The sequence below is a fragment of the Myxine glutinosa genome, chromosome 10, assembly GCF_964187855.1.
Source record: "Myxine glutinosa chromosome 10, kmMyxGlut1.1, whole genome shotgun sequence".
Taxonomy (NCBI): domain Eukaryota; kingdom Metazoa; phylum Chordata; class Myxini; order Myxiniformes; family Myxinidae; genus Myxine; species Myxine glutinosa.
The window spans coordinates 11,761,378-11,774,775 of NC_136270.1; the positions used below are offsets into that span (position 1 = coordinate 11,761,378).

Below are 13,398 nucleotides of genomic sequence, written 5' to 3' on the forward strand. Positions count from 1 at the left end.
AGAGAGACATTCAATTGCGTCAAACCATCCTTCAAAACAACATAACAAAACCGTCTAAACGTTTCGATATGCTTAAGCTTCCCGTCTGTGGTGCGAATGGAGGCTTTGATAATTCTGAACACCACAGTACCGTACTGACCGAGCTTCTGAAGAATTTCCTCATTAGACAGCGTCGGTAGAACGTTTGATAATATTACCTTCGAGGCCGGAGTGTTCCATGGCGAAACCGGGACAAACTGGTCATTACCCAAGGTGAGTCCGTTCTGCACGACGATGCGCGCGAAACGGACACGTGAGACGAAAACAACCACCTTGTGGTGCATTCGGGACGCTGCCCGGATGTTCTCACAACCGATCAATTCTCCGATTGCGAGGAGCGTCTCCTCCAGCGAGACATCTTCCGGTGGGACAAAACACATGCCGTGTTCATCTGTTAACACCTCATCGGCGTCACGACCGGCATTACTTCGACTATTCTTGCTAGCCATTTGAAGTAACTAAACGAAAAAAAATAACCAATAAATGGTACTAAGGTTTATAAAGCCGAAATAAATGAAAAACAACAACAACAATAACTGGGAAATAAATAAATAAATCCCGTTAACCACCTAAAGCGGATAACTTTAACCGCGCTGTCTCTCCCTCTCTCGCTCAGTAGACAAGACGATAGAAAGGGACACCGACACTCGGAGTCGGACAGCAGAAAGGACCAAAAGGTAGGAAGAAAGGAAAAAGCAACACGAGACACAGCACGTACCGCCAGTGACTGAGCAACAGACCTGGCGCTCGCACGTGCGTGCTAAGCGAGCGGCAGCTGTGCAAAGTGGGAGGAGAGAGAGAGAGAGAAGAAACATTGGGGTGGAGAAAGAATGGGGTTGAGAAAGTGGCATGGAGAGAGGGAAGGGGATGGGGGTGTCATGTATGCAGTGCAAATGTTCACCGTTGTATCCCTACACCGGGACCGGGTTGTATCCCTACGCCAGAGCTCGGATGGCGCTGCTGTGAATCGGAGTGGGGAGTATGGAGTGGGGAGTGTATTATCGCACGTGATGCCTGATGGTACGGAAAGACCGGTTGCATTTGCATCCAGAACGTTGTCCCCGGCAGAGAAAAACTATTCCCAACTTGACAAGGAAGGATTGGGAATCGTTTTCGGCGTCGGCAAATTTCGCCAGTACCTTCTTGGACATCATTTCACGATTCGCACTGATCACAAGCCGCTGATCAGTCTGTTTGGTCCCATGTAAAGTATCTCGACAAACTGCGATCAATTGTCGTACGCGTTTATTCACTCTGCCGATCAAGGCCCGATTCACAGCAGCGCCATCCGAGCTCTGGCGTAGGGATACAACCCGGTCCCGGTGTAGGGATACAACGGTGAACATTTGCACTGCATACATGACAGGGGGTAGGAAAGAAGAGGAAGAGAGAGGGGTGGGAAATGGGGAAAGTGAAAGGGCAAGAGAGAGAAGTGGAAAAGAGGAGCGATCCAGGGAGGGGAGAGGGCAGAAAGGAGGGAGGAGGGACAGGGGGAGATAATTATGTCTCCCCATACCACCATCTTTCCCTGCCCTTCAATTCACCCACATTTTTTTTCAATGTTGACCAATAGGCAAATGTATTAATTGGATAGCAATTGGCAAATGGACACATCCGGTGTGGTGATTGCTCAAGCTCGTACCATCATTTGGGTGTTGGGTGTGAGTGAGTTCCAGGACATCACATAACCAGCTCAGAAGATCCCCTTTGCCTGGTGGTGCTTATCTCGGCAACTTTCTTTATACACATTGTTAAAAATAAATTATAAGAGTTTTTTTTTCACAGTGCATTCACGAGATTCCCTGAATTACTCGGACAAAGACCTTATAATCATGAATGACGAATTTTCTGTTGTGGTCCCTGTAGAGTTTTTAAATGAGAAAATAGTTGGAAACAGTCGGCTCCCTCTATTACTCCAAAATATTAGCCGGGGAAGCCGGTGTTGTGAATGAACGCGTACGTATTATGTTAACAAGTACAAAAAGTTTTAATTAAAACAAAAGCCGCGTCGATGTTACACAATGCCTAGATGCAGCTGTGCCTATAACGTCGATGTTATAGGCACAGGACATTCCTATTGATTCGATTACTTGATGTTATTTTTGTGCAAAGTGAAAATATATCTCGGCAATTTCCCGTGTGTGGCGACGAATTTTTAATATATCTCGGCATTTTCCCGTCTGTTATTTCAGGCGGTGTATGACTGACCATGCCGCGATTTAAAAAATATATATCTCGGCAATTTCCAGTGTGTGGCGACACGTGAACGAAGCTATGCTCCTCTCTCCACATTATTGTGACGACGTATAAATTAAATATTTCATCGTGACGATTGTCATCAAATGGACGAATTTTTAATATATCTCGGCATTTTCCCGTCTGTTATTTCAGGCGGTGTATGACTGACCATGCCGCGATTTAAAAAATATATATCTCGGCAATTTCCCGTATGTGGCGACACGTGAACGAAGCTATGCTCCTCTCTCCACATTAATGTGACGACGTATAAATTAAATATTTCATCGTGACGATTGTCATCAAATGGACGAATTTTTAATATATCTCGGCATTTTCCCGTCTGTTATTTCGGGCGGTGTATGACTGACCATGCCGCGATTTAAACAAAATATATATATCTCGGCATTTTCCCGTCTGTTATTTCGGGCGGTGTATGACTGACCATGCTGCGATTTAAAAAATATATATCTCAATGGACTTGAAGTTACAGGCCTTTGAGAATTCATTTCGTTCTATAAAGGGCAACTTTCATCGGATTTTATTCCCGTTTTTTTTCAACCGAGTCTAAAACTATGTTAGCGACTGTGAAAAATGAAATGATATATCGAATTTGATTTGAAATAAAACTGTGTGAGAGAGGAAGACACCACGGGCCTACAAAACAGGCCTCAAAGCTATGCGAGTTAATAAAATGGTGGATATTTGTTTATATGAAGCCTCTCCCACAATGGGTGGAGCTATGGTTCCCAGAATGGGTGGAGCTTTGAGGTTTTGTCTTCTCTGCAAGAACAACAAGAAGAACAAGAAGACGAAGAAGAACAAGAACAAGAACAACAGCAGAGGGCACTCTATGACCAGCGTCTTGCGACGCGGCTAAAAAACTAGATTTTGCTGGATCCTTTGAGAATTTCGAAGCTTTGACGCACCAAATCGCTCCATGGAGGCCACCATCTTGCGGATGCGGAAGTATAAATAAAAAATTGCGAAAAAGTTCAATAGGAGTTTGTTTCACCCGTCTTTTTTTGATTCACAATCTTATGCACCTCTAATTTGTAATTAAAATACTTTTATCCGGCAAAGCCAGTGTTGTGAATGAACGCATACGTATTATGTTGAAAAACCAGATTATGCTGGATCCTTTGAGAATTCCAAGTTTTGATGCACCAAATCACTCAATGGAGGCCACCATCTTGCGGATGCAGAAGTATGCATAAAAATTTGAGAAAACGTTCAATAGGAGTTTGTTTCACCCGTCTTTTTTTGATTCACAATCTTATGCACCTCTAATTTGTAATTAAAATACTTTAAGACCAACCTCGTTCCACGGGCCCGCACAGGCCCTGGTTATTTTCAACGAAAATCGTCACCAAACACCGGAACCAATGAGATTCGAGCATTTGAAAAAATATTTCAAAAAAGCTTATTACCGCGTTTCGGAGGCTGAAAACGGCGTCAAATATTCTAAAATTGACGAAGAATTGTTTTTTAGAAATCTCGCGGCCGTAGGGAATAGTTTTTCACGGCCGGAAATATCCGAAGTTGAGACGGAATTCCCCGAATTAATCAAGAAGGAAATTTTATAAATTTTAATCTCATCCAGAATGCAAATGGTGTCATTTTGAACTAGGTACGGTACCTACTACACCTACCTACAACCACCTACCCAACCTACTGATGCCATTGTGACGGGTAAAATAGTGGCAAGAGGCTTTGGCTTCGCCGGCTCATTGCAGCTTTGCAGTTGGGTACTAGGATGTTAAAAAGCCAGATTTTTCTGGATCCTTTGAGAATTTCGAAGCTTTGACGCACCAAATTTCTCCATGGAGGCCGCCATCTTGCGGATGCGGAAGTATGAATAAAAAATTGCGAAAAAGTTCAATAGGAGTTTGTTTCACCCGTCTTTGTTTGATTCATAATCTTATGCACCTCTAATTTGTAATTAAAATACTTTAAGACCAACCTTGTTCCCCGGGCCCGCACGGGCCCTGGTTATCTTCAACGAAAATCTTCAACAAACACCGGAACCAATGAGATTCGAGCATTTGAAAAAATATTTCAAAAAAGCTATGACCGCGTTTCGGAGGCTGAAAACGGCGTCAAATATTCTAAAATTGACGAAGAATTGTTTTTTAGAAATCTCGCGGCCGGAAATATCCGAAGTTGAGACGGAATTCACCGAATTAATGAAGAAGTAAATTTTATAAATTTTAATCTCATCCAGAATGCAAATGGTGTCATTTTGAACTCAGTACGGTACCTACTACACCTACCTACTACCAGATACCTAACCTACTGATGCCATTGTGATGGGTAAAATAGTGGCAAGAGGCTTTGGCTTCGCCGGCTCATTGCGGCTTTGCAGTCGGTACTCGTAGCCTGCATAGCGTTTGGAGCAAAAAAATGTTCACTGCTTGTAATTATATAATACATCTGAGGCACATACCTTACATAGGCCCATGACATGATCGTTACAAAGCTTCACACAGGTGTTAAACTGACGATTTTGAATACAGCATAATGTTGAGTCACATGGTCCAACCGCCATTCCGCCACCCAACGCATGGTGTTACTTCCTCTTTACCATTCACCAAATTGTGGCAGTATTATAAATTTCCTGTTCATGTGGATTACTTTGAGGTAACTTTTATTTAATAATTGAAAAACTCCCGTAAATGTGGATTCATTTGATGCAACTTTTATATAATCTATTGTCTCCGAGGATAATTTCCGTGTTTCAAGGGGGAACAGACAGACAGACTTTTAAATACAGTGCATAGAATATTGTGAAATTGCAAAATCATCATATTTCATAACCGCAAATATTTATTTGAAAAAAAAAAATAATTCGGGAGCGTTTGAAGCAGCGCTCTGTTGCTTTATACACCACGCGGGTTTTATACATTTTCTTACACTGTATTTTTGTGTCATACCATTAGAATAGAGCAGTTTGCAACAAATAATTTTCCTCGAGCGCAAATTTCTGATTAAAACCCTTCATGGACCCTAATAAGGGTCCTTCTAACATGCAAATGCCGGTGATTTTCATTTCTTACACATTTGTATTCAGTATCCAATGTAGATGTCAAAATAATAATCAGCCTCGGGCGCAAATATTGCCAAAAAAGGGTTTTCAGGGTCTTTTTAAGGGTCTGCCACTTCCAAACGCCAGAAATGCCCAACTCAAGAAATGGGTTTTGTTGGATTTCAAGCTAAGGCAACATGATTAAGAGCATCAAACATGTGGGGTGAGAGTTTATGATTACACTCTGGCCGCTCTCAGTCTATTAATGTTTTTGTTTGAAAGCTTGTTCATTGCCATTATTATTTTTTTGCTTTCAGTTTGATTCATTAATTATGGCAGAGAAATTAACTTTTGCTCAAAGAGCATGAATTGCTGCACGGTATGAGTTTTGGCAGTCTGTAATTGCAGTTCAAAGATCTCATAGGTTGCCTCAGAGGACTTTTATCCTTGGACTACTATTAATTGTTCATATCTCTGAAGTATATTGAAAATCAAAAGTTGACATTTCTTGGACTATTGTATCTCGTTACGAGAATTATTTGAATGCCCGACATGGAATTTCATTAAAAAAATTATCTTCTGACCAAAACCCCCCAGAACCAAACAAAGAATGTTTATTGCCAATGTCATGCTTTTTGCTTTTTGAAAGTCCCAAAATAGAAATATAAAGTGACTTCAATAAGACTGGTTGCAAAAATGAATCATTAGCAAGCAGAAGATGTCTCAATCTTGTCTCACCAATCAAACGATTACTTTTACAGACACTTTAGTGGAATGTTAATTTGCATATAAATTGGGACAATATGAGCTGATTGCTGCAAATATATCTAAGTAAACAGTGATGTTGGCTGAAGGAATGAAGTCCGATTTGAATTTGAATGACTGAATCAGCCAAGTTAACATTTTGACTGCCTCCTGGATATGAAGAAAATGGTACAAAGCATGATAATTTTTCCAATGTGTTTATCATTTCCAACAACGAATTAAGGTCCAAAAAAAAAAGTAAAAACTAGAACTGTGAGCAATGATGATAGGCTTCCAGCCAAAATAGCTGCCATGCCACATGACTGATGATGTCATCATTTCAATAAATTTTCCTCATGGGTAGTTGATCATATCTGTAAATTTTGGTTTGGTTCGGTTAAGCGGTTCTGGAGATGTATAGATTTTCAATTTCTTTCCTTAAACCAAGATGGCTGCCATACCATGTGGCTGATGATGTCATATTCCAGGAACATTTTTCCTCATGGGTAGTTGATCATACATGTGAAATTTTGGATTTATCCGTTCAGCAGTTCTGGAGAAAAAGATGTTTAAATGTTTTCCTTAAATCCAAGATGGCTGCCATATCACGTGACTGATGACGTCATAGTTTACAAATATTTTCCCCACATCAGCAGTTGATCATATATGTGACATGTTGCATTGATCCATTAAGTGGTACTCTGGAAAAGATTATTTAATTTTTTGCTAATATTCAAGATGGCGGCTAGACCACATGACTGATAATGTCATAGTTTGCAAATATTTTCCTCCATTGGAATGTAAACATGTTTCAAGTTTCGTATCAATCGGATAAGCGGTTTTAGAGAAGTGATTTTAAAAAGTTTTATTTTTAAATCCAATATGGCTGCCAAATCACGTAACCAATGACGTATTCTTTCGCAAACTTTTATCCCCGTGGCTAGGCGATCATATTTGTAAAATGTCACGTTGATCTGTTCAGTGGTTCTGGAGAAGAAGATGTTTAAAGTTTATGACATCATAGGCAATGGCAGCCAATACAAGGCAAAATTGCAAAAACAAAATTCATGATGCGCTAAGTTCCATTGGTATCTAAAATGAGTTAAAGTTTTGTAAAGCATCACTAATAACGGTTTTCTCAGAATAGTCTCCACAAAATGTGTGAGAATAATAATTCTTACAGGAACAATAGGCTTCCAGTGGGAATAAGTTTAACATGCAACACTCACCCCAACACTATGGGGAAAAAACAAGATTTAGGATTAAAATGCATTTTTTAAATCCCCAAACAACCAGAACCCAACTGCAAAAATAAGTTATTTTAAAGACAAAGGTAGAATAATTGAGATGTTGAGTAAATTTCGTTGACAGATAACATCGGGGGTTAGCGACACAATAAACATTAAAACATTGGGGCAATACCCCTGGCGCTCACCTGGTAGAATAAACAGTATAATGCACTGACTAGAGGTATTTTAAACCAATTTGAATGGTTGCTAGAAGACAGGGCAGTATATTAGAATCATACTAACATCATACTAAAAATACCTATTTTGGGGGGCAACCAAAATTTTGGGGGGCAAAGACAACCCCCCCCCCCCTCTCCGTCCCACCCCGTGTACCTCCTCAGACCCCAATTTCTACAATGCCTTGAACAAACATTGGTACATCACGGATGATGAAGGTTATGGTGAAGTTTCATCAAAATTGTGTGTGTAGGTTCTGAGAAAAAAGCAAATACCTATTTTGAAGGGCAAGCCCCCTGATAGACCACCTTAGACCCCGATTTTTTCAATGCTAGGAACAAACTTTGGTACAATACGAGTGATTATGGTTGTGGTCAAATTTCATTCGAATTGCATGTGTAGTTTCTGAGAAGAAAGCAAATACCTATTTTGGGGGACAACCCCCCCATAAGCCCTCAAAGGCGCAAATTTTTTAAATACCATGAACAATCGTTGGCGCATCACGGGTGATGAAGGTTGTGGTGAAGTTTCAGTGAAATAGTGTGTGTAGTTTCAGAGGAAGAAGCAAATTCCTATTTCGGGGGTCAAACCTGGATCCACTTTGACCCCCGGTAAACCCCCTTAGACCCCGACTTTTTTTAATGCCATGATTATTTTGGGGGTCAAACCTGGATCCACTTTGACCCCCGGTAAACCCCCTTAGACCCCGACTTTTTTTAATGCCATGAACAAACTTTTGTCACAACATAACAAATATCATTTGTGCCAAATTTGGTCACAATCCCATCAGCAGTTTCGGAGAAGAGGTTTCAAGTGTTTTCAAGACGGACTGACGGACGGACGACGCACCATCGTATTTTCTCATGGGGAGTTGATCCCATGAGGAACTTCGTTCCGGGTGAGCTAAAAACAATATAATTTTTGATCCAATCACCAAGTACACATTTCACATATTCTCTTTTATCCCGCTTCCACCTTTCTCTACTTGCTCCTTCAAACTCATTTTATCTCATTTTTAACTCTTTCCCTTACTCACATATCATCACTGAGTCGCCTCTTTCGTTCCTTTTCTCAAGGTTTTTAACCACCTCCACACATTCATTAGCAAAGACTAATACTGATTCTTTAACTAACACTGTAAAAGTACGAAACTCCCAACCTATATATCACTCGACCCCAAAATTCATAACAATATATATATATATACATACATACATACATACATACATACATACATACATACATACATACACACACAAGTGATGGAGGTCCCTGGTTCGAGTCCCGAGTTGAGTCAGAATTTTCCACACTAGCCCCACGCAGGAATTTAATTCCTGTTTTTTATTTAAAAAAAAAATAAATAAAAAAAAAATATATATATATTAGATAGCATTGTACATTTCCTTACACAGAGAAGGGCTGTTATTGAAGCAGATGTTGCAATCACAAAGAGACAAAATATTTATGATATTGACCGATTTCAAGTTAAAGAAACAGGGGAAAAAGCAAAATAGCAGGAAATTCAGAGTTAAATGAAATGGATCCGGAGGCTGAAGGAAATCGATGTGAACGCGGTTATAATTATGGCAATTAGAATGATCAAGAAAAAAAGGTGATCGAATGTTGAGCGTCAATACAAGTGCATGGTGAAAACGAATGGAATTGAAGCAGCAATCGTGGTTTTGTAACAATTCTGAAATAGGTTCCACGAGCTAGGCATTGTGAAGGCAGAGACTTCAGATCCAAGATGGCTCTTGTCCTCGTCTTCAGAATATCCAACAAGAATATACAATGAGGGAGCACTTTGTAATAATATGCAATAATATATTATTACCTCTGCCAACAAAGGTGGGAGGAGGTTATGTTTTCACTACTGTCTGTGAACAGGATATCTGAAAAAGTTATGGACGGATACGGACGAAACTTGGTGGAAAGGTTGGGTGTGTGACAAGGACGAATTGATTCGATTTTGGTGAATATCCGAATCCGGATCTGGATTCGAGAATTTTTAAAAGTGATTCTTCACCATTGAGTGATAATAATAACAGGGCTAAAACCGATATATAACATGATGTCTCCAAAAGGTTGTGGAGGAGTTCTGACCAAACTTTGTGGACAGGTTGGTTGGGTGACAAGAGCAAGCCGATTAGATGTTGGTTCAGGTCCGGATCCAGATCCGGCCTATCAGTAGGATACAAAACGTAAACTGTTCAGTTCTTTATGTCTCTACGTCACAGTTTATTGTATTTATCATGCGAAAATAAAATTGCTTTCCTTACTTCCAAGCACAAACTGCACGTCAAAATAATAGGAATTTGTTATTAACTTTATCTATATTATGAATCTTTGGCACTTTAATAACTGTCGCTATATCAGACATTGTGACAACAAACAAAATAGTGGAAATGCAACGAATGCAAATGACAAAATGCTAAAAGGCATCAACAACAAACTTTCAAAAAGACAAATGCTCAGTCTATTGTTTCAGCCATGAAAGAAAAACCTTCAACATGGACTATACAGACCATGGATGTCGAATGTTAATATCATTTTCAAAGAGGTGGTGGGTGGCAATGGGGTGGTTGACGACAATGGAATAGATGACTCTTAATGCCCTCAGGGAAACTAAGGATGGGCATTAAATGCAACCTATGAAAAAGATTGCTGCCCTCTTGGCTCGTACACCCTTTTCTCAACCAATCACAATCTATCTTCTGTTCTTCGGTCTGCATATAGAGTCTGTGTATAGGTTAACATAAGTTAGTCTCCAGAGGTTAGCAAAAATATAACGATATATCATGATATGCCTGTGGGAACAAATAATTGGGGGTGGTTACGCATAAAAAACCACCATTTAGAGGCCATTTTTCCCCGCAAAGCGGGGGTTGGCCTTTTTCGGGGACCGTGGTTGTTGTTGTTTTTTTGGTCCTCTTTTTGGAGCAATGTTTTACGGCCGGATGCCCTTCCTGCCGCCAACCCTGTTTGTCACCTTTTTACGACACACAGGGAATTACCAGTGAACTGGTACTCAATTAGCCGACCTCGGAGGGATGACAGGCTGAGTCAACCCCCCTGGTCGTTAATACAGTGATCGACCGGGATTCGAACCCAGGATCCTTGGATCCTAAGCTGGCACCCTAACCGCTAGCCCAACACCAGCCCTCTTGGCTTGTACACCCTTTTCTCAACCAATCACAATCTATCTTCTGTTCTTCGGTCTGCATATAGAGTCTGTGTATAGGTTAACATAAGTTGGTCTCCAGAGGTTAGCAAAAACATAACGATATATCATGATATGCCTGTGGGAACAAATAATTGGGGGTGGTTACGCATATTAAACAAAAATTCGGAGTGAAGGGCAAGATATTTTATTGCACGTAATTCACAACAAGATAGTTGTTTGTTATACATGTGGCTGATTAAGCTAACAATATACTTGTAATGCTGTTCGCTACCATCTCTTATCATCTCCCATCCAAAACCTTGATCTTTTCTACCCCCCGTTAATTCACCCCAGATCCACTTTTTTGAAATACCGACCTCTTTCCTGGAAGTTCTAGCAATGTCAATGTGTTTTATACTTCTCCCACCTCCCCTCCTCCCCCTTCCCATGCCTTGCCCTCCCCAAGCCCTCTTCCTCCCACAGATCTCCCGATGTCCTTGTTCTCTACTGTTGTACTTGTGTGCTTCCCTATCTCTCCCCATCTTGTCTCCCGCTCCCTTTATCGTATGTTTTATGTGTCAGTTTGTTTCTTTTTGTGATTAATGTTAGCTCTTTCACGAGCCTCGATCTTGTAAAGAAGAAAGAAAAAAAACCTTTTCCTAATTGACACAAACCTTTGATGAGACGGTCTGTAAAGGTGCACATTATGTTACTGACGATGTTATAATCTTATGCCAGCATGTGTCCTGCACACCATGATGTTGTATTTCCACGTTCCAGCTGTTTCAGCACTTCTCAATTGCTCAGTCCTGCTTGGGGTGAGTGTCCAATCCTGTGATGCAAGCTGGTGACATTGGCTAACGGATATGTGGAATGCGCATGCACGAATAAAGCAGTCGTGCATTGGCGCCTTCTCCATTTATCCACGTGCATTTCTTATGTACTGAAATATTCAGGCGTGATATCGGCTGTCTGGGACACAACAATTGGCGATGAAGATCGTTTATTGTCCACGAACCCGCAGGACAATGACTGTATTTGGAAATGGACATTTTCCAAGAGAAATGGGGATTCTTTGAAGACTGCGCAGATGGTTGCAATGCTTTCATGGCGGCCAATGGAATAAACAACGACAACAAAACAAATTTGTTCCTGGCCATTATTGGGGCGGATGCTTTCAAAATGTTGAAACATTTATGCAGTCCGGAGGTTCCGAGCACAAAGTCTTATGCTGAGATGAAGACCATACTGCAGTAGTATTACACTCCAAAGCCATCGCAAACGCTTTAAATTTTGGACCGCCAGCCAAGGGGAACAGGAGACTGGAAGATTTAATCGTGCATTTGAAGAAGCTAGGTTCAAGATGTTGGTTCGTGGTTTCCTGAATGAAGCCCTTAGAGACGGTCTGGTGTGGGGCCTGCATTCAAGGATGGTGAGAACACAGACACATTTGTTGGCAAAAAAGAATTTGACACCCGAAGAGACCAAAACGAAATGTCTGTCTGATAAACTAGTGGAAAAGGAGTACATGGGTGACCAAGCAGCAACACAGACCCAAACCAACTTCAGCAGGGAAGATAGATCAGCAGCAACGAGGTGGAAACAGGGAGGTTACTGCAAGCCATTGCCATTCGCTCTCTGGCAGGTGCAAGCATTGTCGTGGTGAAAATCATCACACTGATGATTGCAGTCTCAAGGATGTCACGTGCGATGGGTGTAAGCAGAGAGGCCATATTCATGCGAGTTGGCCGACCACCAACACGTGTCCTAGTGAATCCCAGAACTGGCAGAAAGAAAAATCCGGTTTTGAACACTCATCGAGCAAGTATAAAGCAAAAACTGCGAGTTCCTAAAAAATATGTGATTCTATGATTGCAAAGGACATAGATACTCATGATCCTAATGAAAATGAAACTGACAGTTTTGGGTTATACAGAAATAACTAGATGGTATTCATAGAACTAGTGAGGTACCCGTGATACGCACGGGTGGGAGGCCAGAAGCAAACAGACAATGCAGATACGGCGAATGCTAAAGCATGAAACCAATAAATTCCACATTCCTGTAACACCTTCAGTCGCCCGTCAGACATGGACAGCAAGTTCGTGAAGGACTTCAATGAAAAACGTATCCGTTCGCAAACAAACGGGTACGTTTGTTCCATACCCAGTCAATGGCGAATCTGCACATGGCGATCCGCGAATTTCACGTTTAGAAAGTAGAAACCATCACGGCATTTCGTCATTCACTTGAACTCGACATCTCTTTTTTCATTCCAAACAGCATAACTCCAATCACAAATTAATTAGCATTAATATAAAAAATAATCTTTTAACAACATTCATGACATAAACAAATATTTAAATCCTGATGTGAAGTTCTGTACGGTTGGGTGAACACAATTACGAATTCAAAATCGTAATTGTATTCACTCAATTCCAATCATCAATTGATACTTTAACAAAACGATTAACACGATTAACGTTTAACGATTTAACATTACGATTGAATGACGGTTGTATTGGGTTATTATCAAACCCGTGCATTGCCGTCATCTGTCCACTTCTGCATTCGTGGCAGGTTCATAATTCTCATCAAAATCTAAACAGTATTTGTAGAATTTCAATAAAAGCCACATCACTGTTCATATCGGTAAATATTATTCCATCGTGTTTGGGAAAACTGGAAAATTGGGAAAACAATACAGCCTATTTTACTCAAGGGGG

At 40.7% G+C, this 13,398-nt stretch overlaps 1 long non-coding RNA gene across 1 annotated transcript in view; it reads right to left on the minus strand.

The window, feature by feature from the left end:
* Window positions 1–11,658: 11,658 nt before the first annotated feature.
* Window positions 11,659–13,398, minus strand: part of LOC144893986 (uncharacterized) — a 51,589-nt gene continuing 49,849 nt past the window's right edge. The window contains exon 2 of the long non-coding RNA XR_013624664.1: window positions 11,659–12,455. This is a non-coding gene — a long non-coding RNA (uncharacterized LOC144893986). The remainder of the gene's footprint in view (window positions 12,456–13,398) is intronic.